Below are 9,718 nucleotides of genomic sequence, written 5' to 3'. Positions count from 1 at the left end.
GGGCAAGGTGCCCCTGTCGAGAAAGGAATGGCAAGATGTCCCTGTCGGGAAAGGTATGGCAATATGCCCGTGTCAGGAAAGGTATGGCAAGATGCCCCTGTCGGGAAAGGTATGGCAAGATGCCTCTTGTCGGGAAAGGTATGGCAAGATGCCCCTGTCAGGAAAGGGAAGGCAAGATGCCCCTGTTGGGAAAGGTATGGCAAGATGCACATGTCAGGAAAAGTATGGCAAGATGCACATGTCAGGAAAAGTATGGCAAGATGCCCCTGTTGGGAAAGGTATGGCAAGATGCCCCCTGTCGGGAATGGTATGGCAAGATGCCCCTGTTGGGAAAGGTATGGCAAGATGCCCCCTGTCGGGAAAGGTATGGCAAGATGCCCCTGTCAGGAAAGGTATGGCAAGATGCCGCTGTTGGGAAAGGTATGGCAAGATGCCCCTTGTCGGGAAAGGTATGGCAAGATGCCCCTGTCAGGAAAAGTATGGCAAGATGCCCCTGTTGGGAAAGGTATGACAAGATGCTCCTGTCAGGAAAGGTATGGCAAGATGCACCTGTCAGGAAAGGTATGGCAAGATGCCCCTTTCACGAATGGTATGGCAAAGTGCTCTTGTCGGGAAAGGTAGGGGAAAATGCCCCTGTCAGGAAAGGTAGGGGAAGATGCCCCTGTCAGGAAAGGTATGGCAAGATGCCCCTGTCAGGAAAGGTAGGGGAAGATGCCCCTGTCAGGAAAGGTATGGCAAGATGCCCCTGTCAGGAAAGTTATGGCAAAGTCCTCCTGTCGGGAAAGGTAGGGGAAAATGCCCCTGTCGGGAAAGGTAGGGGAAAATGCCCCTGTCCGGAAAGGTAGGGGAAGATGCCCCTGTCAGGAAAGGTAGGGGAAGATGCCCCTGTCAGGAAAGGTATGGCAAAGTGCCCCTGTCAGGAAAGGGAAGGCAAGATGCCCCTGCCAGGAAAGGTATGGCAAAGTGCCCCTGTCGGGAAAGGTAGGGGAAAATGCCCCTGTCAGGAAAGGTAGGGGAAGATGCCCCTGTCAGGAAAGGTATGGCAAAGTGCCCCTGTCAGGAAAGGGAAGGCAAGATGCCCCTGCCAGGAAAGGTATGGCAAGATGCCCCTGTCAGGAAAAGTATGGCAAGATGCCCCTGTTGGGAAAGGTATGGCAAGATGCCCCCTGTTGGGAAAGGTATGACAAGATGCCCCTGTCAGGAAAGGTATGACAAGATGCCCCTGTCAGGAAAGGTATGGCAAGATGCACCTGTCAGGAAAGGTATGGCAAGATGCCCCTTGTCGGGAAAGCTATGGCAAGATGCCCCTGTCAGGAATGGTATGGCAAAGTGCTCTTGTCGGGAAAGGTAGGGGAAAATGCCCCTGTCAGGAAAGGTAGGGGAAGGTGCCCCTGTCAGGAAAGGTATGGCAAGATGCCCCTGTCAGGAAAGGTAGGGGAAGATGCCCCTGTCAGGAAAGGTATGGCAAGATGCCCCTGTCAGGAAAGGTAGGGGAAGATGCCCCTGTCAGGAAAGTTATGGCAAAGTCCTCCTGTCGGGAAAGGTAGGGGAAAATGCCCCTGTCAGGAAAGGTAGGGGAAGATGCCCTGTCAGGAAAGGTATGGCAAAGTGCCCCTGTCGGGAAAGGTATGGCAATATGCCCCTGTCAGGAAAGGTAGGGGAAGATGCCCCTGTCAGGAAAGGTATGGCAAGATGCCCCTGTCAGGAAAGTTATGGCAAAGTCCTCCTGTCGGGAAAGGTAGGGGAAAATGCCCCTGTCAGGAAAGGTAGGGGAAGATGCCCCTGTCAGGAAAGGTATGGCAAAGTGCCCCTGTCGGGAAAGGTATGGCAATATGCCCCTGTCAGGAAAGGTAGGGGAAGATGCCCCTGTCAGGAAAGGTATGGCAAGATGCCCCTGTCAGGAAAGTTATGGCAAAGTCCTCCTGTCGGGAAAGGTAGGGGAAAATGCCCCTGTCAGGAAAGGTAGGGGAAGATGCCCTGGCAGGAAAGGTATGGCAAAGTGCTCCTGTCGGGAAAGGTATGGCAAGATGCCCCCGTCAGGAAAGGTAGGGGAAGATGCCCCTGTCAGGAAAGGTATGGCAAAGTGCTCCTGTCGGGAAAGGTATGGCAAGATGCCCCTGTCAGGAAAGGTATGGCAAGATGCCCCTGTCAGGAAAGGTAGGGGAAGATGCCCCTGTCAGGAAAGTTATGGCAAAGTCCTCCTGTCGGGAAAGGTAGGGGAAAATGCCCCTGTCAGGAAAGGTAGGGGAAGATGCCCTGTCAGGAAAGGTATGGCAAAGTGCCCCTGTCGGGAAAGGTATGGCAATATGCCCCTGTCAGGAAAGGTAGGGGAAGATGCCCCTGTCAGGAAAGGTATGGCAAGATGCCCCTGTCAGGAAAGTTATGGCAAAGTCCTCCTGTCGGGAAAGGTAGGGGAAAATGCCCCTGTCAGGAAAGGTAGGGGAAGATGCCCTGGCAGGAAAGGTATGGCAAAGTGCTCCTGTCGGGAAAGGTATGGCAAGATGCCCCCGTCAGGAAAGGTAGGGGAAGATGCCCCTGTCAGGAAAGGTATGGCAAAGTGCTCCTGTCGGGAAAGGTATGGCAAGATGCCCCTGTCAGGAAAGGTAGGGGAAGATGCCCCTGTCAGGAAAGGTATGGCAAAGTGCCCCTGTCAGGAAAGGTATGGCAAGATGCCCATGTCAGGAAAGGTATGGCAAAGTGCCCCTGTCAGGAAAGGTATGGTAAGATGCCCCTGTTGGGAAAGGTATGCCAAGATGCCCCCAACCCGATGTATTGAACATCCTTCACAGTCGTTTTGTTCAGAATTTTGAACGTTTAAGTCGGCCCAGGGATGGAGGGAGGGAGGGAGGGAGGGGAGGGTCTTCAGCGGTTGTTCTACACGTTTCCAGCCAACCACATTTTCACCACTTTTCTCGAAGCCTGCATCTAAGCAGCAGACCAATGACTGCACATTTAATATCAAATTGTTGCTCATTGTAATTCATAACATGTAAGAGCAGTTCCTCATGTGTTGGCAACACGGATTCTGCGGGAAGCACAACACATTATATGTTTACGTTCAGGCAAGTCCAATCATCATGAGGACACCACCCTACTGTAATCTCCTACAGTCTTCATTATCTTTCTACGTGTTGCAGAATCCATATGAATGGGGACCTCGATAAATGCTCCAAAAGCCTTTCAGCAAAAGCATTTGTAAACCTCAAGATGTGTGCACATTCTGCTGAATCCAAACATCCTGGGGAGAAATGGCACCCATCAGCATTTGTTCAGGATTTTGAGCGATATCGTTCTCCAAACAGGTTACATAAGGAAGCACACGAGGGATTAGAACTTTTCGGAACACGACAGCTGCTTCTTCGGGACTAAAGATCCCAAAATGACAATGATTACAGCACAGGCGATTTGAACGTTTCCACAGTGCAGTTTGCGGCCCCTGAGTTACCTTGAGCTCATGGAGGTGCGTTTCAAATACACAGTGAAAGTTTGAAACATTTCTAACTTACCCAAAGTATATCACGCATGAGAGCAATAAGAAATGTGATCTAATCCACAATCAACATGGGACTGCAAAGATGTTCTGCAGGTACGCAAACTTGCCACGATGAGGCTGTTTACCCAGGGTTCAAATCCCGACGCAGCTTTAAACTGTCATCTTGGTGGTTCACAAGGCAGGATGGTTCATCGATGAGTGCCTCGGATGTACGTTAAGCTGGTTGTCCCGTCTGCCGGGGTATTAGTTGGTCGAAAACACCCCCACGGTATCCTAAGTGAAGATTAGGTGAGCTATCGCCAGCACCCTGCCCAAATTTCTGTCCAAACGATGGTGCTGTGAAGGCAATGGCAAACCACCCAGTATCATCCTTGCCAAGAAACTGCTTTTGCAGCACTGATTCTCTGTAACGGAGTATGATACATCAGAAGAAGACCCTCTTGAGTCGTTTTTATAAGAGATCCAATATTTTGATTAAATTCCTTAAACTCCTGTATGGTTGAGCCTTGGGTGCCTAAGGCTTACACAATGTGGGCTTAAACTTGTGTATGTATGGTTGAGCCTTGGGTGCCTAAGACTTACAAAACGTGGGCTTAAACTCGTGTATGGTTGAGACTTGGGTGCCTAAGGCTTACACAATGTGGGCTTAAGCTCCTGTATGGTTGAGCCTTGGGTGCCTAAGGCTTACACAATGTGGGCTTAAACTCGTGTATGGTTGAGACTTGGGTGCCTAAGACTTACAAAACGTGGGCTTAAACTTGTGTATGGTTGAGACTTGGGTGCCTAAGACTTACAAAACGTGGGCTTAAACTTGTGTATGGTTGAGACTTGGGTGCCTAAGGCTTACACAATGTGGGCTTAAACTTGTGTATGGTTGAGACTTGGGTGCCTAAGGCTTACACAATGTGGGCTTAAACTTGTGTATGGTTGAGACTTGGGTGCCTAAGACTTACAAAACGTGGGCTTAAACTTGTGTATGGTTGAGCCTTGGGTGCCTAAGGCTTACACAATGTGGGTTGGAGTCAGGACTATCGAATTTACAGATGTCGAAACACCGAACCAATTGGGTTCACAGACCAAGCTGTTCAACTTTAAAGACGGAAGAAAATGAAGAACAAACACCGAACCCGACCCGTACTCTCGGTGGTCCTTTGGCCTACAAAGCTCTTCCATGGGCCACACGGGAAGGGTCGCGTCTCCGGAAATCAGGCCACAGGACACGTGCCATGGCGAGCCATCAACCTTGGAAATTTATGAGCTACCGAGGCACACCGCCTTCTGCTTCTCGACTCCACCCTGACCATACCTCTGCGGAGAGTACACTGTAATTGGTGCCTGCACGATCTTGAACATGTTTTTACTCCTCTTGACATCAACCGAAACAGATTATGAACTCCACCTTGATGATGTCCCTTACCCAATCCAAAACCTCCATATTTGACTCGTTTCTTATCTTCTAAATTGGAGGTGACTGTCTGGCTGGCCCTCATTGCTCATGGTCCACCGTTCTGGTCTGTGGAGGTCTCATCCCGCACTGCTGATTGCATTCGTTTCATGTTTCTCACTTATTAATGTATTCCCTTGTTTTCTGCTTAATGCCATCGTTAACGCTCTTGCATATCATTAGCATAACGAGGTTAATTCCTCATTATGCGAATGATATGCAAGAGCTGTTGCAATGCAGATATGACAAGCTTATAGAGCCCCCCCCCACCCCTCAACCCCACCAATCTTTACTTGAATTTCAGCTTCCTTTTATTGCACCGCATTTTTATTTATTTATTTATTTATTTACTTTGATTATATCTATTTTTTTTCCACTAAATGTGTTTCAGTCTTGCTTGCGTTGATGTCATGGTGCTTCTCAGCTGTATATCTTGCCTCTGGAGGTTATTGCTTTTGTGTTCTATCAAGTTTTCCTGATTTATTTTGTTTTTGTAGTGACTTGCTGTTTTTCAGTGGCACTCTTGTTGTGAATCACCATTCATTTATGTTTTATTAACACCCCTTCATCTGGGAACTATATGTGCTCAGAGTACTGGGTTTCAAGGGTTGTAATTCTGATAATTGCATGGTGATGACCTACACTGGTGCTCTCCAACTGTACATTTTTCTTTCTTTTTTTTATCCAAAGGTCTGGCCTTGGTTTTGAAAGAAAATAAAAAAGAACGTTTTCCACTTTCACCCAATGGGTGCCTGTGTGTCTGCTCTTTTCCTGACTTTCACACACTTCCTCTTCATTTCATTTGTCTCCACAAACCAAACTTCTCACCGATTCACAAAGGCTCATATTTATGTTCCATATACTTACTGATGGCTGGAGATGTTACACTGACACATCCTGGTTGTTGGAAACCAAAGCTGGATTGGGGTACAGTGTAGGAGTTGGGTGAGCAACTGGTGAAATTTATTTTTTTGTCCTTCTCCTTCTGCACGAGTCATGTTGAGTAATTCATGTTGATATCCTTTCTTCCAATCGAACGAATTAAAAAGTACAACAACATAGTTTGCGCTGCTTATGAAAGCAGTTCCACTATATACACTGAACGGATCAGGACACAGAAGGTCAAAAGGAAAGGAACAGTTGAAGGTGGGGCACAGACAGTGGGAACTGAAAGGGCACTCAGGAGTTTGCATACCTCCGCCACATAATGCCTGATCCGTGACAACATATCTGGCCCAATACATTTTTGAAATATGCTAAATATCGTTTTTGGCCCAATCTCTCAATGGTGAAGAATCACTTAAAAATTAAATAAATCTCGTATCCAGATTCGGATCTTCACCAAAATCTAAGCAGTTCGTCCTTGTCACAACCCCAACGTGTCCACCCAGTTTCGTCCAGATCCATCAGCAACTTTTTGAGATATCCTGCACACAGACAGACGGACAAACAGAGAGGGGGGTGAAAACATAACCTCATTCACCTTCGGTGGTGGAGGTAATAAAGGCCAAGAAAGAGGCAGACTTGGACAAACAATGGGTGTAGGGAGGAATTATGCCTGGTGTTGGTTTAATAGTTAGGGTGGTGGGCTTTGGATCCCATGATCCTGAGTTCAAATCCCCCTTAGCTGTTGAATTAATACCAGGTGGGGTTGACTCTGCTTGTCATCCTTCCGAGGTCGGCAAAATTAGTGCCAGCTTGCTGGTATCATGTGTCATGCGTCGGAGTGGCGACCCGTCCAAGATTGTGCCCAATAGCCAAGGAGACTGCTTAGGCAGCACCAATGCTCTGCATAGAGTATGGTCCCAATGGATGGATGAGGAGGAATGAGGGGCAGTAAAGGATGCATCGGGTGGACAACATGGACACAGAAGGAACCTCTCAGAAGGGAAAACTGGAAATTTGGAAGGAGGAAGGATTGGGGGATTGGGTTTACGAGGAGAGAAAAGATCATAGTTTTGGATTGGGAAGGATCTGAGATGGTGGTGAACAGCTGTCTTGAAGACCTGGAGGGAAAAATTACATTGAAGAGAATGTGGAAGTTAGTTCCACAGACAGGAAAAAGAAAAATGAATGAGTGGAGGTGAGAAATGATCCTGGATTTAGGTAGTTTCACCAGAAGGGGGTTGATGGTAATGGTGGGCTATGTACCCTGCAGCAAACTAGGGGAGGGGAGAGGGGTGGGGAAGAAAACACAAAAAGAGCAGAGGTGCAATTCCAAAAAAGAGTGGGTAGAAGACAAAGAGAACACCAACCTATCTGCGATGGCGTAGTGATAGACTAATACACTCAATTTCATCATTGCAGATTCCAATAATCTTGAAGGTCTTGGTTTCCACGTTGTCAAACTGAGCAAGATATGAGGCAGGGGAACCGGCCCAGAGGGAAGAGCAGGACTAGATAAAGCTATGGATGAAGGCCTTTTAGGTAGATAAGAGTTCAGGTGTGCCAAGGAAGGACTTTGTATGAAGGAGGATGCCCAGTCAGCAGCTGGCTTTGGAGGCCAACTTTGAATTGTGGTTTGCCCAAGAGAGATCATGGCTGATAGTGAGACCCAGGAGTATGAATGACTGAGCTTTCTCAAGAGAATTGTTAAGAAAGTCGATGGAGGTGGGTGGGGATGGAGTAGGAGGTTGCCAGGTGGTCCTTTTGGTGAGAGATAGTCAGTGTGAGATTTGTCAGGATTGAAGGACATATTTCCAAGTGTTTGACCAGCTTATGATTTTGTCAATGTCTGAAGAGAGGGAAGAGGCTGCAGCCTTCGTGTCTGAAGGATGAGGGATGTCACGGCAGAGGGTGGAATAATCAGCAAATAGATGAAGAGGATTTTCCAGAGTCAGGGAAATCATTGATGAAGATCAGGAATAGGACCGGGCCCAGAACACTGCCTGAGGACACTCCAGCTTTGACAGGGAGAGGAGATGAAAGGATTCCAGTGAGAGCCACATGTTGGCCATGAGAATAGAGGAAGTCAGGAAGCCATGTGTGCAGTTGGCCTTGGATGCCATAGGCAGAGAGTTTAGAGAGTAACGTGGGATTCCAGACCGTATCAAAAGCTCGAAATATGTCCAGAGAAATATCCCTGATCTCATGTCTGACATTGAGGGCCTCCATCGATTGTTCGGGGAGTAGAAGGTCGAGTGACCTCATGTGAAACCAAATTGGTCAGCTGAGATGATGTTGTTGGATAAAAAGAAGGATTTCATATCAACTGCAATTATGGATTCCATGACCTTGCTGATGATTGGAAATAAGCTGGTAGGTCTGTAGTTGAGTGGATCAGTTTCCTCACCTCTTTTATATAGTGCAATGATGTTGGTCTATTTCCAAGCAGATAAAAGATAATCTCAGGCAAATTATAGGGTGAAAATGGCAGAGAGAGGATGTGAAAAAGCAAGAGAGCAGGATTTTCGGACACGTGAGCTGATGCCATCCATTCCAGTTGCAGAGTCAGAGTCGAGTGTTGGAAGAAACCTTCTCAGGTGCAACAGACACAGTCCAAGAGCAGTTGGGTTTGACAGGAAAGGATGGGGACCAAAAGTGAGGGGTTGGGGACACAAGATTTGGAACACCGAATTGAGTCATTCAGCCTTCTCACAAGGTGAGTCGGCTGTGATGCCATTTGATGTGGAAGGGGAGCATACACCAGTAGCAGACTTAACAAGGCGTCACCAGGTTTTAGAGGAGAGAGACAAGTTTGAAAGTTCATTGTTGAGGTTGGACAAATGTTGTTTTCTGTTTCTGCTGAGAGTGGACACACACTTGTTGTGGACTTTTTGGAATTCACTGAGATTGCCTTCAGTTGGATTAGCCTGCCAGCAAGATTAGCCTTTCAGGAGTTCACCTTCAGAGGAACTGTCTCACCACTGGATTCAGTGTACCATTGTACCATGGGCAGGATAATTGAAGACGAGATGGGATCAATCTGTGAGAGGAGAGGAGAGGAGAGGAGAGGAGAGGAGAGGAGAGGAGAGGAGAGGATGTCTGTGGAAGAATTGCCAGACTGGGTTAACATCATGGGCAGTAGATATGGGAGACCAGTCCGGAAGAGAAATGTCTGTTTGCAGTCTCTGTAAATCTGCCTCAGTGAACTGTCAGACTCGCCGACATTGAAGCAGTTCTTTGAGAAGAGTGAGAGAGATGTTGACTTTCACTAGCATACGATCAGATGAAACAATTGGATCAGAGGAAAAGCAGGAGACATTTGCGGGAATTTAGTCATCACCAAGTCCAGAAGGGAGGATTTGCCATTGGGGGAAATCCATGTTGGAAAGTTCACAGATCGAGTCAGTCCCATGGAGTTACAGAAGTCTTTTACTGAAGTGTCATGGCTGGTGAGAGAGGTACCAATACCTCGCTAATATACATGGTGACAATTGAAATCACCACATCTGAGGAAGGGAGAGTTGGGATGAGTGATGAGTGCTTAAATATTTATCCATGTTGTCTGAGAGAAAGATACAGATGGAGTTGTCTCATTTCGGAGGATGGTACAACACACAGATGAACAAGAGGTGGGAGCGGAGGAAAAGTCGCAACCATAGGTACTCCTGGAGAATGGAAGGGGTAAGATCAGTACAAGGATAGTGAGAAATTGAGTTATTGATGTAAAGTGCAACTCTGCCACCGGGGTGTGGTTCAGGCCTATCATATTGGAGGAGACAACCTGGGAGAGACACCAAGGAGTCAGGGATGTTCTATGGGAAGAAGAATTCTGTTAAACAGATGATGTCTGGTATATCAATGGCAGCCTGGATTGAGAGATCTGTCAGGTTAGAGAG

The sequence above is a fragment of the Eptatretus burgeri genome, chromosome 10 (genome assembly GCF_056783735.1).
Source record: "Eptatretus burgeri isolate ZD-2024b chromosome 10, Ebu_testis_v1, whole genome shotgun sequence".
Taxonomy (NCBI): Eukaryota; Metazoa; Chordata; class Myxini; order Myxiniformes; family Myxinidae; genus Eptatretus; species Eptatretus burgeri.
This window is presented reverse-complemented; position numbering follows the sequence as displayed.